The sequence below is a fragment of the Pelodiscus sinensis genome, chromosome 1 (assembly GCF_049634645.1).
Source record: "Pelodiscus sinensis isolate JC-2024 chromosome 1, ASM4963464v1, whole genome shotgun sequence".
Classification (NCBI taxonomy): Eukaryota; Metazoa; Chordata; order Testudines; family Trionychidae; genus Pelodiscus; species Pelodiscus sinensis.
The window spans coordinates 151,991,547-152,012,622 of record NC_134711.1 but is presented as its reverse complement, the minus strand read 5'-3'; the positions used below and the strand labels follow the sequence as shown (position 1 = coordinate 152,012,622).

General features: G+C 43.9%; 1 long non-coding RNA gene across 1 annotated transcript in view; it reads right to left on the bottom strand.

Moving 5' to 3' along the window:
• Positions 1-21,076, bottom strand: part of LOC142826879 (uncharacterized) — a 99,669-nt gene that overhangs the window by 26,251 nt on the left and 52,342 nt on the right. Inside the window, exon 3 of the long non-coding RNA XR_012901141.1 lies at positions 5,539-5,643. This is a non-coding gene — a long non-coding RNA (uncharacterized LOC142826879). The remainder of the gene's footprint in view (positions 1-5,538; positions 5,644-21,076) is intronic.

The following is a 21,076-nucleotide window of genomic DNA, read 5'->3' as shown; positions in this document are numbered from 1 at the left end:
CAGGCTCTGCACAGTGCTGTCTCCATTTCAGCTGCAGACCTTTAAGCATGCCCACGCAAACGTCTGGATTCTGAATCCAGAGGAGTGCACACTCAGGGGTGGGATAAATGGTGGCAGTGCAAATGCCATATGGATAAGTTTCCTTTCCTTCTGTGTACTTTGTAAATTGATGTTATTCTCTTTTTGTCTGTTAAATCCTGTTTCTTTAAATTGCTGCGTAAAGGTGTGTTAATTCTAATTTAATCAATTAGATGTATAGTATTTAATATCGTTGTCTTGGAGTTAGATCCAGATTATTGCTGGAATAATTTTATTCCTGGAGACTCCCAAAGCACATCATTAAGTGTGTAAAGGGCCAGCCAGGTGGAGGCACCATCCTTGTATATTCTTTAGGAGCAAGGGACTGCAGCAAGGGGGTGGATAGGGAATTCCCAACTAAACAACCTCATCACTAGGGTACTCAGGATCTCCTTTTATATTAAAATCATCAGGCGCCCAGGCACACATGAGTGTGACCTGCTTCCGAGTAACACAGGGAGGAAAAAGGAGGTTACAAGTAATTAGTTACTTATTCCATTAAGGATCCTATCCAGTCCCATCAAACCAATGAGTGTTTGTTGGCTTTTTGGTCGATAATATGAAGCAAACAATTGATCTCAGTCCAGCGTCTGGTATCCACATCACTAAAATCACCTACCACAATCATTGCTACTTTGAGCCTTTAGCTGGAAGTATCAGTGGAGAGTTCTAGGATTAATGGAACTAACTACTCATGAAGTGTTCCCCACCTCAGGCCAGAGGTGAGGCAAGTTGGCAGGACTGCATGAAGAAGCTTGCCCGGCTAAACCTCTTCTCTGGATAGGAAATTTCAATCCCCAGGGGTGTTAAACTGGCATCTTTCACCAGCCCTCAACGCACTTAATTTTAAAGTTAGAAGTTACTGCATTCTGAAGCAATAATGGGTTCTTAAGATGTTAATTTTCATGCCAGGTGTAGACAACGCCCTGTTTTTTTATATGACATTCTGCCAAGTTGCATATTAAAATAAAAAATAATGAGGAAGTTTTACTTGGTAGCTCATCACAACATGCCGTTACAGTATCTAAACCACAGGTCTCACTAGTGCCATTTAAAATGCCCACCCCCTTCTTCCACTTCCTGTCTCCAGAGCTCAAAGAGAATTAATTCTTTCACATCCTCATTATTGCACAACAATGGGTTGCCTTACTGCATTCATAGAGAATAAATCAATTTGACTTGGTTATAGGTGGAAATAAAAGCTTGGCTCTTCCGTGACAAATTGGGGGTATACCTGTGACAGTAAACTCCATTTTGTTTTGTAAAAAACTTTTTGTGAACCTTTGCAATCAGTTTTGGACCTAGAATTCATGAATTGGGCCTATCAGTAGCTGACTGCATCTACCATTCATCTGTAATCAGAGATGGAACCTTTCCTTTGTTTTGTAACCTCCACGTTTCAATAGGACACCCAGTTGGCATTGAAAACCCAAGTAATCCTGATGAGGTAAATCTATTCTGGACACTGGTCAGTGTTGATGACGGTGGGTGGGGCTCTGTGATGAGGGGGGCTCACAACGAGAGAACCATCAAGGTGCATCAACTCTATTTGTCTCTCAGCTACTCACCAGCCCACGTGAACACTCTGCACTGAAAGCTGTCTGGGGGATAAGGGATTGGAATTCCAGAGATTAGAGCATGGATTAAAAGGGGAGAGAGAGAGTTTTTCAAAGGGAGCTGCTTCTCTAAGCAAAAGGCAAACCATCGCCACGGGCAAGACATCCACACCAAGAAAGTGGGAAGGGCTGATGCTAACCACACAGTGGATTCACAGGAGGGGTAAGACCAGACAAGGGGGATGAGTTCAAGATTTTGTTGTTTTTCACAATTCTGTAATCCTCTAATGCTTTCAAGAGCAAAAGTACCTCTGGATAAGAACCTCCAGAGCATACGGTGGCCAGACTGCAGGGTCGCACTGCTAAAGAAGGGTGGTGAAACATGGGATCTGCATCTGGGATTTCACATGAGAGCTAGGAACCATGACCTGTCACTAGTCAGGCCCAAAGAAGCTTAGAAGTTTGTGGCTCCAGAAGTTGGTCCCATTCACAAACACACTGGTACCTATCCAGACAGAGGGACTATACCAGGTTGTAAGAGCCCCATTAGCAGCCATGACTAGAGCTATTTTCCCACTGCACTTGAGTAGGAGGTTACTAGGTTCTTTTCTTTTACAGCTGCTTCTTGTCACAGTTATTCATGATTTTGTGTTTTCCAGACTTAGTCAGTGTAACTCATTCTACTTGGGCCTGCACCTTAAAATAGATTCATTCAATGCAAGAATTCCTCCATTTTTCCATAGACTGGATCACTCATAGTAAGATTTTCTTCTGGAACTCCTTCTCCTCCATTCAAAATTGCATGAACCCACTCCTCTTCCCACTCATGACCAAATAATATCCCCAACACAGCTACAGCAGTCGCACTAAGAAGCTAGTGAACTTGTAGCTCACTGGATTGTTTACAGTTGAGAAGAAGGAGGCGATAGCACTATGTGTGCAGGCAGATCACCAGCAAGTGGCAGTCCATGGGATATAGTTTTAGAACTTGTTCATAATGTGGCACTGCCTTACTTAGTGATACTTTCCACAAAAAGCATCTTACATCTGTTCCCCATTGCTGTGCACTGTCTTCCATCTTATTTCCAGGTAATATACATTTAAAACATGGGTTTCAACCACCCATTCTATGGCTGGATTGAAGCAATTGAGATCATCTGAAGTTCTCAGGCTACCATGGGTTATAGTGGCGGGCTATGAAGACATGGTATAGTCCACGAGGAGTTCTAGAATCCAGAATTCACTTCACCCTGAGTCAAGACAGCTTGAATTTCCTGTCCTTCAGGGTATATTGCATGATCTGTTCACTTTTGTATGCTTTTCTTCAGCGTGTGTGGGAGGAGGAAAGGGAAGGGCTGTCTGAGTGGATAGAAATATGTGGAATGTTTTAGTCAAGGTGGGGTTCAATTATAGCCATTCAGCCAGTTTGTACATGTGTCTTAAAGCAGCATTCACTCCTGTACAGAAGATGTGCGCCACCTATTTAAACTCTCTACTCTTCTTCTTAGGGTGAATTTCACCCCTGGAGCAACAGGCACATTTTATAGCAATCTAAATGATCAAAATCAGTTTAGTTTATTCAAAATAACCTTTGATCAGAAGCCCCCAACACCACCATCCAGGTTTTATTGGTGCAAGGTTTTCCCTACACTGCCCCAGAATTTTCCCAGTACATCCCACGTCCATGGTTAACTAGTTACAGGCAGTATGGCCAATTTAGTCATTGGCTAGAAATGTGAATTGAAATTGAAACATTAATATGCTAATAATTTAAATTCTGATTTGTAAGCATGGTACAAATGAGCTCTCCCCTGACAGCTAATCATAAGTTTGTGGGAGAGGGAGAAAAGCTTCAGGACCAGATTTCATTTATGCTGCCTAGGTATTCAGCAGACAGAGTGATGTTGCCCCCAACTGATCAATTTTGGCTAGTATTGGGTTACAAATCACTTTAGTATTGAAAGCAGGGATAATGGAAAGTGTTACCCTTTACTCATATAATAGGGATAAGAGAAGGGTTCTTAGCCTGTCTTGATTGAAGGGGGCACCTTCAGCTGAACTGCACTGGTCAAGCAAAAAGCTTAGATGCCAGATCCAAATGGGAGAAAAGAGAGAGAGGGTGAGGTCAGGTGTTTTGCTTGATGGAGTGGGCTCTGCCTAAGAGTCACAAGCACTATTTGATCTTCCCCTCTCCTCATTAAAAGATAGAGTCAATAGGCTCCAAAGCGAGTCTTTTGTTTTGTTAAGTGACCACTAGAGCTAAAATCACTGATAATCATCAGTCTAAAGGCAAGTCTTCACTACCCACTGAATTGATAGGCCATGATCGAGTCAATGGGGGTTGTTTTATCTAGATGCAATAAATCAACCACTGAGTGCTCGCCTGTCAGCTCCGGGACTCCACCAAAATAAGAAAGGTAGGCAGAGTCAGCAGGAGAGCATCAACTGCCAATGACCCGCAGTAATGTAGACAAGGCCTAAGTGCTCAGACCTGCAGTGAGACAGTACTTCTGTCTGAGAGAGAGCACAGCCTGCATCACTAGCAGTTCCCTGACAGAGTTGAAATCACTTGAAGCTGGGTGGAATCTTGAGACATTAACTCGCGGAGTTCTCAGTGGCAGGTTGCAGTAGATGATGGTGCAGGGTCATCGTTGATGAAGCAGTACAGTGAACAATGGCAGTCAGAGCAAGGTGCCTGCTCGCCCCTCCCTCCCTTGGGGAGGTGAACTCATGCAAAAGCTCCTCTGAACTATGGATCTCCATTGACCCAGGACAACAACAGTGAGAGGGGATGATGCAGGAAGGGAAAAAGGAAGGGAGGCATTCAAGGAGCATTTGCTTGTTGGACTATGCTTTAGTGACTTTGCTCCAGAATGCTTAGATTTGTGCCTGGCAAACATATGCTTCCTAATATGCCAAAATTTTAAAATGCATTTTTTGCCTGTGTCATTGTCTCACACCATCACTATCTTGAGAAGTTAGCCTCTTGGGAAGTGCTGTACTAAAGATTTTTATAATTAATTTTTACATAAGAATAGTCATACTGGATTCAGAATGATGGTCCATGTAGCCCCATATCCTGTCTTCCAATAGCGATCAATGCCTGGTGAGTCAGAGGGAATGAACAGAACAGGCAATCATCAAGTCATCCATCTGCTATCATTCATCTCTAGGCTAGAGACACTCAGAGCATATTGTTGCACCCCTGCCCATCCTGGCTAATTACCATTAATGGACGTATCCTCCAGAAGCTTATCTAGTTCTTTTTTTGAATCCTGTTATCGTTTTGGTCTCCACAACATTGACTGAGTGTTATATGAAGAATTCCTTTTGTCTGTTTTAAACCTACTACTTAGTGATTTCATTGGATGACTCCTAGTTCTTGTGTTTTATGAAGAATTAAATAAGATTTTCTTATTCACTTTCTCCATGCCAATTAAGATTTTACAGACCTTTATCATCCCCTCCTTAGTCATCTCATTTTCCAAGCTGTAAGTCCCAGTCATTTTAACCTATCCTCATACAGAAGTTATACCATACCCCCTAATCATTTCAGTTGGTGTTTCTTTCATTACCAATATATATTTTTGAGAGGAGACAAGATCTGCATACAATATTCAAGATGCGGAAGTATCATGGATTCATATAGCAACAATATGATATTCTCTGTCTTTTTATCTATCCCTTTCCTAATGATTCTTAACATTCCGAGAGCTTTTCTGGCTGCTGCTATACATTGAGCGGATGGTTTGGAACTATCCACAGGACTCCAACATCTCTTCCTTGAGTTGAAACCACTAATTAAGACTCCATCATTTTATAGGCCTTGTCTACATTACCGCGGGACATCAACCTAAGTTACACAACTTCAGCTATATGAATAACGTAGCTAAAGTTGACGTACCATAGTATCTTCACTGTAGTAAGTTGACAACTTTGACTCCACTTACTCTTCTCATTCTTGTGGAGTACCGGAGTCGACAGGGGAGCACTTGGCAGTCAATCCAGCCTGTAGTGAAGACCAACCCATAAACATAGTTGAGATTACGTTTTCCAATGTGCATTACTTTGTATTTATCACCATAGAATTTCATCTACCATTGGGTTGTCCAGTCACCCAGTTTTGCAAGATCCCTTTGTAACTTTTTCCAAGTCTGCTTTGGATCTAACTAGCTTGAGTAATTTTGTATCATCTGCAAATGTTGCCACCTCACTCTATACCCTTTTTCCAGATCATTTATTAATATGTTTAACAGTATTTGTCCTATATAAACTCCTGAGGAACACTACTATTTATCTCTTTCCATTTTGAAAACTGACCATTCAGTCCTATCCTTTGTTTCCTATATTTTAACCATGAAAGCTCGATGAGAGGATCATCCCTCTTTTCCCATGACTAGCTTGTTGTTCAAAAGTCAATTTAAATTAAATTCATTTTTTAATTTATATTTTTGTTTTTAGAAATCTAGAATGTGTTTTGGTGTAATTTATATTATGTTTATGTTTGTGACCGGGCCCTGCCGGGGTGTCCACTGTTTGCCTCAACAAGAATGCTTGTCAGTCCCTCACCCTGGTCACTTTTCCCTTTTTGGTCCTTGTGATGGGGCAGCCCCGCTCGCGGCGGAGAGCCCTGTCCCTGCCGCGTTGTACAGCGGGAGGCCGGGCGCCGCCTGCCGCTGCCCGCGGTGTTCGGCGGCCGCACGGAGCGCGTCTGCCTTAGGCGCCCCGGGTGACATCATCCGGGCGTCCTGGAGACCAGGCCCCAGTTGCCCCAGCAAGGGGGGGACGCCCCGGCGCAAGGGGCGGGGCCGCCGCAGGACGCCGGGGCCACGACCCCGGCGCCAACTTTAAAATGGCCCCGCGATTCCAAGGAAGGGGAGGAGAGCAAGGGAGCTGAGCCGAGCGCCCCGCAGACGGGAGGAGCGGCCAGTGACCCAGCGGCAGCAGCACTTGACCCGGTGAGCGGGTGGACCGGACAGCGACGCATTGGTGAGCCCGGGAGCTGGAGGGGAAGGAAGCAGCCCAGGGCAGAGTCAGGAGTGACTAGTGGGCTGACGAGTTAAGGGATCGCACCCCGTCAGCCGGGTTCGGGTCTACGGGACCAGAACCCTTAGGGCCCTTGGCTGGGGCCCGTGAGAGTGGGCGGGCCCGGGCCCCCCTTCCCCTCCCGCCTTGCCAGGGAGCGGGAAAACGAAGATAAACGCACGCATAGGAAGGACTGTGGACCGTGGGACTCTAGGACAGTAGCGAGCCCTCGGGACTAACGCCGCAGGGCGGCGTGGGGGCGTCACAGTCCTATTTATGAAGTTCTCACGACAGCTTCTGCCGCAGAGGTTCACTGTATTGACAATTGCCACACTCAGAGAGTGTCAGTTCCAAATTCCCAGTCGCCAGTACTGGCTGCTTCTGGTGACGGGGAGAGGAAGGCCCAGGCCCGCCCTACCTCACGGGCCCCAACCCAGGGCCCTAAGGACAGAGACTATTTCTGGTCCTGTCCGGCGGATGGGGCTCCTCGCCAAAACGCATCAGCCCGCAGGCTTTAAACGGTTGCCCTGCCCTGGGCTGCTTCCTGTCCCCATTCTCACAGACTCTCGGCATCACTCTGTCCACCACCAAGAAACTTTGGTGGCACTGCTTCAGCCACGTTGAGCTCCCTTTGCTCCCCCGCAGCCACCGTCCTACTTTCCTCTCTCCTTTCCCCTCTCACTCCTTCCTCCTCTCTCTTCCCCTCTCACTCCCTCCTCCCCGTGACCTCTCCCATCCGCTTTTTAAATCCCGCACTCCCCTGCATCACCTAACGTCACTTCCAGCATGACCACGTAACACCGCGCATCCCCGTACTCCTCACCCCCCACCCTTCACTGCGTGTCGTGGCTTGCTTTCGCCGCTGTCCTAGTGGTGCGAGGCTATTTTGCGGTGTGCCCGCACCACCTCACATTGTGTGCATCCAGCCCCCTCCTCCCCCTTCCCTTTGCATGCCGCGGATTGTGTTCACCTCTGCCCTGTCAGTGTGAGGCTGTTGTGCGGCATGTGAGCACCGCGTGCAGGGCTAGTACCAGACCCCTCGTGCTGTGAACAGGGCATTAGCCTAGGGGTTTGGAGTGCAGGGTGGTGATGCCCCGTCACAATGTTAAATTTGCATTAGCCTAACAAAACATTTAATTTGCTCATATCTGTTTTATATGTTGCCAGTCAAATGAAATGAAGATACAAACCATTTTTTCCTCTCAGAGGCCTCAAAAACCAATCAAGATGAAGAACACACCAAGCAGCAGGAATATACCAACATGTCATCTGAAGGTTCAAGTGGTGTTTTAAATGCAAACAGCCCAAAGTACAAGTATAGCTACTTGCTGAGGAAAAAACAGTGTTTTCAAAACCTAAAGGCAGTTTTCAGTGTTTGTTGGTCAAAGTTTTCTCATTTATTGAAGCTACAAAAGATGGCCATTGGTGCACCATTTGCTAAAAAGCTTTTGAAGAAGGAAGGCTTCCTAGTGCTAAAATTGATAAAAGTAGAAAGAGCCTAGTTTGTCAGACCAATTAGCAAAGTCAAAACTGACAAATTATGTGAAAAGTTTGCAAGACACCAAGCCTATGGGTTGCATCTATATGTAGAAAGCCTTTTAAGTGAGTCACTGTCATTTTTAGAATTGTTTAATGAGACAGTTAAGAATGTTGGAAACACAACACAGTTCATGTGAATAAACATGGCGGTTGCATCCATTTTTTATTTAAGCAAGAGATACCCACACACTGCAAACTGGAGTCCAATATTAAGTACATTGTTGTTAAGCCTGAATTATGACAATGGTTGTGTGATGGGGTGGCGCAACCCCGCACTAACCGGGCCCCGCCCCCCCTCGGGGGGGTGGAGAGGCGTGGAGCGGCTTTCCCCGCCGCAAGGGAAGCGGCGGTGGCTGCAGCAGGAGCGCGCCGCCTAACTGGCAACTTGGCCGGCACTCCCACGGACGCGGCAGGGGAGGCTTCCCCCGCCCCGGAAGGGACTGCGGCGGCAGTGGGCGTGCACCGCCCAGACAACGGTGGGGCCGGTGACCCCACTTACACCCCAGGGGAGGCCCTGATGCACGCCAATGTCAGCACGGGGAAGGACGCTGGGGGCGGGGTCAGCAGGAAGTGGGGAGGAGCCGCCCTGGAGGACGCCGGCGCAGGCGTCCTAGGACTGAGAGGCAGCGTCCCCCATAAGATAAAGGCAGTGGAGGCACTTGGACGGGAGAGGACAGCCAGAGCACCGGATGAGGGAGCTCAGGGCCTCAAGGAAGCAGCACACGAAGCACCCTGGTGAGCGGGGGTGAGGAAGTATCCCAGGGCGGGTGCAAAACAGGAGCCCGCGGACTGATGAGTTGCGGCACATAGCCCCATCAGCCAGGTGAGGGGAGAGAGGATATTCTCCCCCGCCTTAGGGCCCTGAGCTGGGGTTTGGAGAGAGGGAGGGCCCGAACCCCCTCACTCCCCGCTTGGAGTATCACCTGGACAATCAGGGAGTGGCGGAACCTCACAATCCAGCGGGGCGGGAGGAAAATGGAAGCAGAGAAGGGAGCTGGGTGACGTGACCAGGGAACCCCATGACAGGTTGCAAATAAAATAGGCAAATGCTCACTGTCTTTCTGCCATGAACTGAATTCACTGGTTAGAAGCACACATTGCAACAGTGAAAGACTCAGCAGTTGAAAAAGTGAAGAACTCTCGCACCGCATTCAAGAAAATGGCCTCTGTGTCTGATCAATGCATGGATGAAAATGGGTGTCAAGTATTTAGTCAGTGCGTACATTATCTTGATGCCAGTGGTAGACCACTAGATGCATTTCTAGATATTCAGGCTGTAGAAGACATGTCGGCAACAGCTGTAACAACCCACATCTTAGAAGCATTAAATACTTGGAACTTGACCCCAAACAGATGTGTGCTTGTGCATTTGATGGAGTTACAAGCTTCTCTGGAGGACATGACAGAGTATAAGCTTTGTATAAGAGAAAGTGTAATCATAACCTCTCCTATACACACTCCAGAGCCCATCCACTCCAATTATCATTAATATGAGTTACAGACTCTTCAAAAGACATTTAAAAGCCATAAATGTAAAATCGTCTTATACTCTTCCCCCCCCCCCCCTCAGCAAGAGTCCATAAAGATAGCATCCTGGAAAAAATAGAAGATAACAGAGGGTTCCATTCCAGTTTTCTCAGGAGCAATCCTTGGCTGTTGTCTTACAATTACTGCAACATTTATTACTGGTTTGGGGAAGTATCTACCAAAATGGTACAAATCAAGTAGTGAGGCTGGTGGACTGCTTTTGCTACTACCTTCAGAAATTACTATTGCCATTCTCTCTCTCTCTCTCTCTCTCTCTCTCTCTCTCGTAAATCTACTATTGAAACTACTTGGGTCATTAAATAATGCCATCTATGTATTTGCTACAAAAAGTAGTAGATCTTTGACCAGTGATAAAAACTACATTTGAATGAGAGAGAGGTCCACTGAAAATATACTGGAAAAATCAAAGATTTTAGTCCAGAAGTTGACTAATTAAAGCACTTAAATAGATCCTTAATAGAAGAGGACAAGATGTGTTTCTTAAGACAGCTGAAAAAGCACACAGACTACATTCCTATAAATCTACAACAGTGACTTCTGGATTCTACTCAACCTCTACAGAGCTTTTACCCACTACCAGCCATGACACTGCCATGTGATCAGTACAGAAAAGAGAATTTGAATGCAGAGTGGAATAGTATATGACAAATGAATACAGATTTGACATCCACTGTTTTATCATCGTCAGTGGTGACTCGACCCAATCTTTGTGTTCTATTCCCCGGGATGAAAGAAATAGGAATTCATCTTTTGCCATCCCCCATCACAAGAGCAACAGTTGAGCATACTTACTCAACAGTGAATAGGAATTTTGTGTTCTGAAAGAAGTTGCCTTCTACCTGAACGCGTGAATGAATTAATGAGTATATCAAGTGTAGGAATGGAAGTACCAGATATGAGAAATCACCAAAGATGAATGTCCTGCATTCCAGAAGTTCATTAACAGAGTTGTGCAGTTATAACACAAAATCATGAAGGATGAAGATGTAGTGCTTCATAGAACGCCTGAATAGCCAACTTTAATTTGTGCAATGATTTTAAAACATTACCTAAATTTAAATGTTTATAAAACTTTTTTCAGTTTTTACTGTGATCCATACTGCTCACTATGCTCTCACGCCACATCAGCCCGCACCCTTCCCGCGTAAATTTAAACAATTCCTGGGGAAAACACTGTTGTCTTAGCATAATTCATATTCACGGCATGTTTAGGGACGTTTGGAAGTAGAATTACTACATTTAAAAGCCTGCTTTTGGGTTATCTTTGGGCAGACAGTTGTTTAATGATGGTTCAGATCTAGGCAGGGCAGCTAAGAGTAATGCTAAAACTTTGTTTAAGAGTTCTGACCTGCTACTAGTTGAGCTAATATAGGAGGCTTCCCCTGCTTCATTTGTTTCCTCTTTACACTGAGATAAAAATCAAGATTGCCAAGCCAGTTTTAAAAACAATTGAACACTGGTACATCAGAAACCAGCTTTAACTTTTTTTAGCCTTCTGTACAGTTTCTTGCACCCTCTTCTGAAGCATCTGGTGCTAAACAATGTCGGAGACAAATATACTAGCTTTGATGGACCAAGGTTCTGATTGAGTCTGGAAAATTCTAGGTAAGATAGGAATAACCACTGTGGCTTTCAGTCAGATTTATTCAATAGATTTTATTACTCAGCCTGGAATACTTCTGTCACTATTAAATATGTCGTATTTCCTCTCTGGCCGTTAGGCCTGCTCCTGCCCCCTGGCAATCTGGAGCAAGCTCACACTGACTTTAATGGGAACAAAATCTACTCATCGTATTCAACAGGCTCTCTCTGTGGCATTAAGAGGATAGTCACTGGCGTGAAAACTTGTTTGCATCCGAGAAGCGAGCCTTGTGAGAAATCAACCTGCTCCATGTCACATAAAATGACAGAGAATGTGGAAAGAAAACCGAATCTGTTTCCAAGAGACAGAGGGACATTGTCATTATGCTACACAGTGCTAAAGGGACAATGGGACTGGAAATTCAACTGAAAGGACCTAAAGGAGGGATGATGGAATCAATGTGGCATCCGCACTTGTTCATAGGTGTAACCATAGACTCATAGACTTTAAGGTCAGAAAGGACCATTATGATCATCTAGTCTGACCCCCTGCACAATGCAGGCCACAAAATCTCATCCACCCACTCCTGGAATAATCCTCTCACCTATATGGTGAGACTCCAGCGTGTACTGTCCTTTTACTCTCTCTCTCTCTCATCTCTAGGAGTCATTTTCAGTCCTGAATCCTAACCCTTCACACTGTAGCAGCAGGTTATTGTGGATGAATCTTTAGGGAAGCTAATGAATAACAGACTGGAGGGCAAACCAGTCCTCAGTAGGATTGCCTCACAAACTTCAGGACATCCACGTAGTTGGAGGGAGACAATCCTTGTCTCCTGTTACAATCTGTCAGCACTTTCCACTTGGCAGGCAGATACCAAAGAAATGAGTAGCAACTCGCACTGTTTCCCACATGCGAGTGTCTTTCCCGGGGATTTCCCCTTGGGAAGAAATGATTAAAAAAAATTAAAAATACCCCAAAGAGCCTCCTTTGCATAAAACCATAAGCATAATTAGACTTCGGGTGGGGGAAGTGGGCAAATCCATTCAGCCATATGTGGAGGGGCAAATTCCACACCTGCCCAAAGCTTGCAGTTGGGGGAGGAACAATGCCTTTTTACCCCTCCAACCTACATCCATACAGTTACTTATTCAGTGCTTGATCCTGCTGCCTTAACTCGTGGGATTCAGAGCGGAGGATGTGTGTCATTACTTTACCTGAAGCCTTTTAAACTTGAATTTACTCACCAGTAAATAATAAACATAAAGCCTTGACTTAGTCTGTTGTGTATGCCTCATTTCTTCCCATATTTTTAAACATGGTGCAACCTCAGCCCACTAAACTGTTAGGCCTCCTTCCCTCAATATTAGAGTCATTTCAAGAGTCACTCAAGGATGCTCTTAGCAAGTTTGGAACCAACAGCTGGATCATTTTAAAAGATTTTAAAACCCAAATCTTATGTTTTGCAGTCTATTTGACCCCCAGCATGCACACAAATGTGAATAAAAATTGCGGTGTCAAACCCGTTCGTCTTCACACATTGAATATTCTCAATGGAGGCGAAGGTCACTCTTGCCACATAGATTTTATTGGCCTGCCTATGGTGGGTTTTGTGTAGCAAACAAAGGTCACTCAGAAAAGGCAATGAATTCAGTGCTACACTACATTTCCAAGCTCCTTTTCCTCTGTTGGAATCCGTAAGCACTTTTCACTTGGCCCTTTCCACTCAGGTATAAAAATTGAAATAAAACATGATAGGCGAACCAAATCCTCTTCTCTCTTTGTCCTCATTATACTTTGAGACTAATTAATCAGCTAGCATTGGGTTGGTGTGCATACTTTTTGTGGTTTTAGTGTAGTGAAAAAAGTCACTCAAAAGGTATTGGGGTCAGCAAGACCCCAAATTAATTGTGCAGGTGTTCCTGGATTAGATTGCTTGTATTTTGAGAAAATAGTTATCATCTGAAATCTTGCCGCATTGTTTTTCATCATCACGGTCTTTGTTTTTCAAAAAATGAACCAAAACGGTCTTGGGGCTTGCCATATGTTTCATCACGGTTGCCCTGCATATTGCGTTTCTTTGATAGTAACACTGACAAACTGATTTTCTGAGAAGCCTATATTTGCTAACAATGGTTTCTAGGGAAGCTACAGTTAGCAGATACATTTTCTGGCAAGCCCCCACCTCACAGATGTTGTTGCTGGGGAAAAGACTTGTTTGGGAAACGAAACGTGAGAAGTGTAAATACTTTGTGGTTCAGAAAATCTCTCACCTATTTGCGCCCTTTGTTCAAAGCAATAAGTCATGTCCTGCCCCTTTGCTGTGTTAGTGCCTTTTCTATTGATGCTGAGATCTATTTTTATCCTCTACACTATGGCAGGCAAGATACAACTTGCAGGCTGCATCCAGCTTGCCAAGCCATTGGATCTGGCCCACAACCCACCCCACTGGGACCCTGAGGCAGCTCCCTGCCTACCGCAGCCCCAGACTGCTCAAAGCATCTGACTGCTCCATGTGACTCTCTGCGCCGCATGCCGGAGGAAGGGAGAGGGACTTGGCGCACTGCCCCCGTCCTTAGCCCAATCATTGCAGCTCCCATTCCACCCAGTGGGAATTGAAATGATTGGACTGGGGACTAAATCAGCATGCAAAGTCTCTCCCTCCCCCCTGTGTGTGGCACACAGAGCCACTTGGAGAAGCCAGATGCTTTGAGTGGCCTGGGGCTGCAGCAGGTGTGAAGCCTACCTGATAGTCCCTCTGGGTTGCTGGCCATGAGCCACCTAGGTAAGCGCCTCCCAGCCAGAGCCTGCATCTGGCACCCCTTCCATTCCTGCACTCCAACTCCCTGCCCCAGGTCACCGCCAAACCTTTTATATCCCCCTTACCCAAGTCACAACCTCCTCTCAGATCCTGCATACTCTCCTATACCCCGCACCCACACCAGAATCTTCTCCTGCACCCCTGTTCCCTATCTGCCCCTGCCCCAGGTCACTACCCTATCCTTCACCCAAACTCCCTCTCAACCCCCACATCCTCTCCTGTGCCCCAGTCCCCTATTCCAAACTCCCTTCTGCACCCAACCTCTATCCCAGACCCCATCCATAGAAAAATGCAGCCCTTAATCACTTACCAAAATTTTGGAGTGCCACTCCCCACTCTGCACCTCCATCAAATTTTTGACAACACCTGCTCTAACACAAGATCAGGTAGGGTACATCTACACCACAATTACACACCTGCAGCTGGTCGGTCCCATCATCTGGCTCAGGCCTCAAGGGCCCAGGATAGAGGGCTGTAAAATTACAGTGCTAACATTCAGGCTAGGGCTTGAGGCCAGGTTCTGGGAGTCTGCACCCCCCACTCACACACACCAAACCCCCACTGCAGGGTCCCCCTGAGTCCAAATGTCTGGAACAGTTGGTTGCCCTTGAAGGGGAGAGAGTAACCTAAGTCTCTTGAGTGAGTATAGCAAGGTGGTGTGCCTTCCTCCATGCTCTCTCAGTGCCAATGTAGAAGCGGAGCCTTTGGAAGGGCATGCTGAATCAACAACAGTTAGCAGTCTCTGTTAGCGTCTCCTGGGAGCCCTTTATTTAAATAATAGTGGTTAGTCTTTATAGTTTTCCACTTCACCCGCGTGAGGCAGACTGCCATTATTATGTCTATTCCTATCCTACCAACGGGAAAACCGAGACATTATTAACTCTCTGAACAGCAAATCAGAGACTGGATTAAAATGCAAGAGCCTCTTATCACAGGTTTGTTCCGGTAAATCAATAATGCTTTTCAATTAGCATGTTGAGGGCGCTCAGGACCTACTTGGAACAGGCCTTTCATTAGAAAAACAAAGCCTAAAGAATGAAACCAGAACCACCAATTGGCTTTTAGCAGTACTCCTCAAAGCTTCCATCTCACCTCCTTCTGACACCTTCAACCAGCTTTCCATAGAGCAAGCAGGATGAAATCTCTACTCCCTGGACCAGGCAAAGAGCCAAAATAGTGATGGATATAGCACAAAGAGCCAAGAGCTGAGGGAAAAAGTTGTTGAGCAAAAAAAAAGCCCCAGCCTCCGTGTTTGGTCAAGCAAAAAAAAGGACACTGCCCATGTCAGGATCCCATCGGCTGGCACCATTTTGCTTCACCATGCTACACCCAGATGCCATTTCTAGGGGCAACTTCATGAGCTGCACTTTAAGGGGGAAAGAACCACATGAAGCTCATAACCACATGCTGCTCATGTCCACCCTGCCCTGGACAATTCAGAATGGCACATGCCCCAATTTTGTGTTCATTTCATCTTCTCATCCTAATAGAAAAGGTTAAAGAAAAGAAGAAGGACTGCAACTGAAAGGGTGGTTCTTCTGTAGAAAAAATAAGCAGGATTAGTTTAGCTCTCAACACAGAGCGTTGACTAAATTGCTTTGTCCCAGGAGGCATGGTCCTCCGACACACCCCTCTGAAGCTCTGTCATCTTTCAGGTAACAATCTGTTGACCTGTGCCAACAGCAACCACCACCACCTGCTGACTCAGCTCAGATGCACAGGCCAGCTCATCAAGTGAGCGAGCCAAGACTCCATTCCCTAAGCATGAATATACAGGCCAATATAAGGTGTTTCTTATGCAGTGTTTATGCTTATAATCTTGGTACAGTCTCCAGCAACAGAGATGTCTCACTATTAGCCAATTTATAAACTCACTCCAATATCAATTATAAATTCCAATCTGGTTCCATCACTTTCACACACTACTTTCTGCCAGGATATAATCAAAACAAATGCAAGTTTGCAAGATATTTCATTTGGTCCTTTGGGAATTTCTGATTATTCAGAGCACAAAAAGTACTTTCTGACAGCGTTATTTTATTAATTAATGGAAAATAACATAGGTTTGTCAGTATTTTTACATGTAGGGCCCCTTCTTGCAGTCCTCATTGATGCAAATTTTCTGTAATGAAAGGGGAATACAAATCTGGGCACTAAGTATGTTGGCAAATATTTCATTTCCAGCTAGAATTATTCTTATTAGGGATTTTCCATGTTCATTCATTTTCCTGTGTAAGATCCAAATATTTTTCTTGCTACTCACCGGTCTCCATCCAGTCCATTTCCATAAATGGAAAAAAAAGTGTGAACATTGTGAAGTTATAGGAAGCCACGCAACTACCACACTGGCAAAAAGGATGATACAGGCAGTCAGATACAGTTATGCAAATCCAAGTCATAGTTCGTGGGCATCACACAGAAAAGGAATATCTAATATTATTCCACATGGGAGTGTATGCTTAGTCAGATCTTTAGCTGGTTTAAATCAACTTGATTCCACTGAAATCAGTAAGGTTACAATGGCTAATAGTAGCTGAGGATTTAGACCTGATACTTGCTATCTTATGCTGCATAGTTACTTTTTCCTGTTTGTTTCGATGCAAACAACTAAAGATGGTGATATTTAGCAGCAAGATGTGCCAGCTCCTGCATGATGTGGATTATCGTGCCACCTCATTAATTAGTAAAAAGCAGCTTGATCCTAAATAAAACACACGTGTTTTGGGGAATAAAGGGAACAAGAAAACTGTGCACTCACATAAGGCTTTCCATCTGAGCAGCTCAGAGTATTTCATGTGTATTCATTCATTAAATCTCTTATCAGGCATATGAGGTAAGTAAGAATTACCTTCTGGTGATAGATGGGAAAACTGAAGAAGCAGAGAGATGTGAAGTGTCTTGCTCAGGATTAGAGAGCCACAGAGGACAGCACTACCAGCCACATCCCAAAGGAACTAGTACTAAAAGGGGCTCTGTTCTCTGATTTCTCGTAATTTCCTTAAAAGCATTGATATATTTGTAGAAAAGGGGACTGAGGCAAAGGCCACTGAAATCAATTGGAGACATTCAATTTATTTTTGTTTGCTTTGATTCAGGTCCAAAATGAGTACTCAGGTGCCATAATGAAGAGACCTGCCAAAGAGGTAGGGGGTTGGTTGGTTTGGGGTTTTGGAGGGGAGAGTGGGGAATCCAATAGCAACCTTCAAGGAACTTGGGAGGACGGGCACAGGAAGACTTTGTAGGAGGCACCAGAAAGCCAGTCTGTGGGCACATGACTTAGAATGCTAGCTGATGTTGCAATATCTCTGTAAATGGCTCTCAGTTTCGCATCATGAGCCCAGAGCCTTTGCATGTTATTATCCAACATCGGACATATGAAACAGCTATCATACTGTGTCATGATCATGAGGAATAGTAATAGAGATGTAGCTGTGTTAGTCTGGTCTTGCTGAAACAAAAGGACTATGAAGCACTTTAAAGACTAACAAGATGGTTTATTAGGTGATGAGCTTTCATGGTCCAGACCCACTTACTCAGATCAAATATTGGAAGAAAATTGGCACGACCATATATACCAAAGGGATACAATAAAAAAAAAAGTGAACACACATAAAACTGACAAATCATATTTTAGAACAGAGGAAGGGTGAGGGGGGGGAAGTTAGGAATAACAGGTTTGCTGTGAAGACACAGGATAGCTACTTTGGGATACTCTGGTATCCTGAAATAGCACAGCAGTATAGACATACCCTCAGGGAGCCTGCCTTGGACTAATTTTTAGGCTTCCCTATAGTGTGAACACGCTATTTTGATTTTGTTATTTCGGAAGTTATTATTTCAAAATAAGTTCCTTTGAAATAATTTCCTAGTGTAGAATGCCCTTAGTGACACCGGTATAATCCCATAGTCTTCAGTGGTTTTAGACAGGCATAATGTATTGGAATTTGGTAAATAATCCTATGGATGGCATACAATCCAACTCTTTCTCTCTTAGCTGTGGTGGCTCTGAAGAGCTAACGAGTAAATGTCTATCATCATGTATTTTACTACTAAACTGAGCTGACCTGCACATTTGATACACTTTGAAGTAAATCAGAAATAACTCCATTGAAATCCATAGAGATTCAGTGGCATAAGTGAGAAGAGAATCAAGTCCTGAGAGCAGAGTTATGGTGTGAAAAGGTGTCATTTTTACATTCTCACTTTTCAGGTGATTAATTCAAACTTATCATGTTATTGCCTTTCATGTATGTTAGATCAGAAATCTGTGAGAAATAATCCCCCTTAATGATGAACGAACTTCAAAAGGCCTGAGTCAGTTTTGGCCATTTGAGCTATGTTGTTTGTTTTGCCCCTTAATAAGCAAAGAAATCATAAAAATAGATGGCAATGAAACAATTCTTTCATGTTATAGTTCTTAAGTGCATTATTACAGCACATTGGCCCAGGTTCAGAGCATTAAAGGGTGTGCTTACCTTTAATCATTTGAATATCCTCATTAACACAAGCTTGAGAGCTTTGTTGAATCAAGGCCTAAGAAGGGAATACTTTTCAATTAGAATACACCATTCCATTTCTACAAAACTTTATATCACTGTATTGCCTGTAGGTTCTATGTCATTTAAATGAAAGTGGCTTTTTTATCCTAATCTCCTTGGTTGAAAATAAGGAAATCGGAGAGCCAATATTTTTTTGTTTTGTTTACTGAACATACCTCAGTGAGGACAGTTCGCTGTCCAGTACCAAATACAATCCTGGAAATCACTGTGGGTGCACATCTTTCTATAGGACACCTTCAGGATTTTAACAGATGCACTCATTGTTTAATATAGCAGCAATCATAATCTTAGCTCCATTAATATTTGTCATATTTATTATCCAAGTGCTGACAGCATGCTCTGCCCTATACCATGAGGCAGTACAACCACTGCAAACTTCGGCTATGTCGACACTACACTGACATAGAAGAGTTTGTGTTCCCAGGACTATGACATGAGGAGGGCTTCTCCTGCGAACACAGTTTGTAGTGTTCATGGAGGTGAGATTTTTTAATGCTGATAGGAAAGCTCTGACCCATTGACATACAGTATTTTCACCAGATACTCTATACAGAAAGGGCCAACACAAGGATTAATACAGCACCTTAGTGCCACTTATAGCCTCAGTTTAGAGTTTAATTACTGCATAAGACTTGTGATAGCTTGAGGGTGAATTTCATGTGAAAATATGTACAGTCACAGGGCATGTCTACACTAGGAAATTACCTCGAAATAACTAAATTCAACTTAACTCCCAATTTTACAAAATCAAAATAGCATGTCCCCACTATGGGGAAGCCTTGAAATTAGTCTGAGGCAGGCTCCATTAATGTGGACATGCTACCTTGACTTAGAGCCCCAGCAGGCACTAAGGAGTGATTAATTCAAATTACTCTGTAGAGTACTTATTTCAAAATAGCAGCGCCGGAGCATCCACTCTCCCATTATTTTAAAATAACTATTTCAAAATTAGCATTATTCACCCAGGAAAGCAGGAGTACAGATTTCTAAATAAGTGGTCCATTATTTTAAAATAACAGACATGGTAGTGTGGACACTCCGTTTATAAATTCAACCTAAAGGGGTTATTTTGAAATAACACCCTAGGGTAGACCAGGACACAAAGGGCAGGACACTCTGCTGTGTTCCTTACTTTGTATTTCAACTGGCCATACGTACAGTCTAAAAGCCAGACATTTGTACTGTGCATGATGTAGACTGAAAAAGGTCCTTAATACAAGGCCTCTCATTCATAGGACAGAGGAGCCTAAACATCTAAATCTCATTTGAAAGGGGGAGATAGGCCAGATCTCCCCACAGTTTTTGTATCGGTACAAAGGTATTTTGGTTAGGGGTGCAATTTTTTTAACTGATACAATTATCCCACATCAGCCCCGATTTCGGATGCAGTTATACCTCCATAAAGGTACACAATGCCAGTATAAAACTGTATCCACAGTAAGTGAGGGGCTGGGGGTTGTACCTATTTAATTGTACAGGTATAGATAAAGCAGTATAACTTGTATTTCAACAAGCCCATAGACCCAGATCCTCAAAGGAATTTAGGCACCTAATTCCCATTAAAATCAATGAACGTTAGGTGCCTAATTCCATTCAGGATTTGGTCCTAAATCAATTAGGCAAATTTTACCTTTACTTTGTATTTATTATTAGCAAATCATGCAGGAATTGCTCCTGGTTTCTGAAAATATGTTTATTTTTCACTAACTGCCAGCTAATATATTAACAATTTTTAGTCTCATGGTTGTTTGCAAGCTGCTTAATTCAGCTGTTCGCTTTTCATTATTTGTTCTGATTATTTAAAATAACATGGCATTATCTCAGCTCCTTGATTTTCCAGCTGAAACATTTTAATACCGGAAAATAATGAATAGTAGTGATGAGTCCTAATAAAAGTAATAAAGTGAATAAAGAACAACAAATGTTCTTGTTCACACACACAGAGGTATTTATACAAAGACCAGCTATTCCCAAAACATGCACACGAACAAAATCTTATCAGCAACAAATGTGCACAAATCATTTGGACGAGCAACAACTGAACAGTGGTTGACTTGAACAAGAATTCAGCATTTGTGTTAATATTAGCAGAGACTACATTGCTGTGTTCAGCCAGTTTCTCAGCAACCGTATCATAGACTCTAGGAAAAACTCATGGCTCACATTTTGGAAGTCTGTAGTAGGAGGATCTCATGCAAGTGTTAAAGGTAGCATTGCAAAGAACAATAGGAGTCTTGCAAACGGATGCTGTCACAAGAGTGAAAATAACATCTATGTCCTATTTCCAGGCATTTACAATTACAAAGCACAAATCTACCATGGCAGAGATAGAATAAATTCATGTCAGATTTGTGCAAAAAATGCAGTA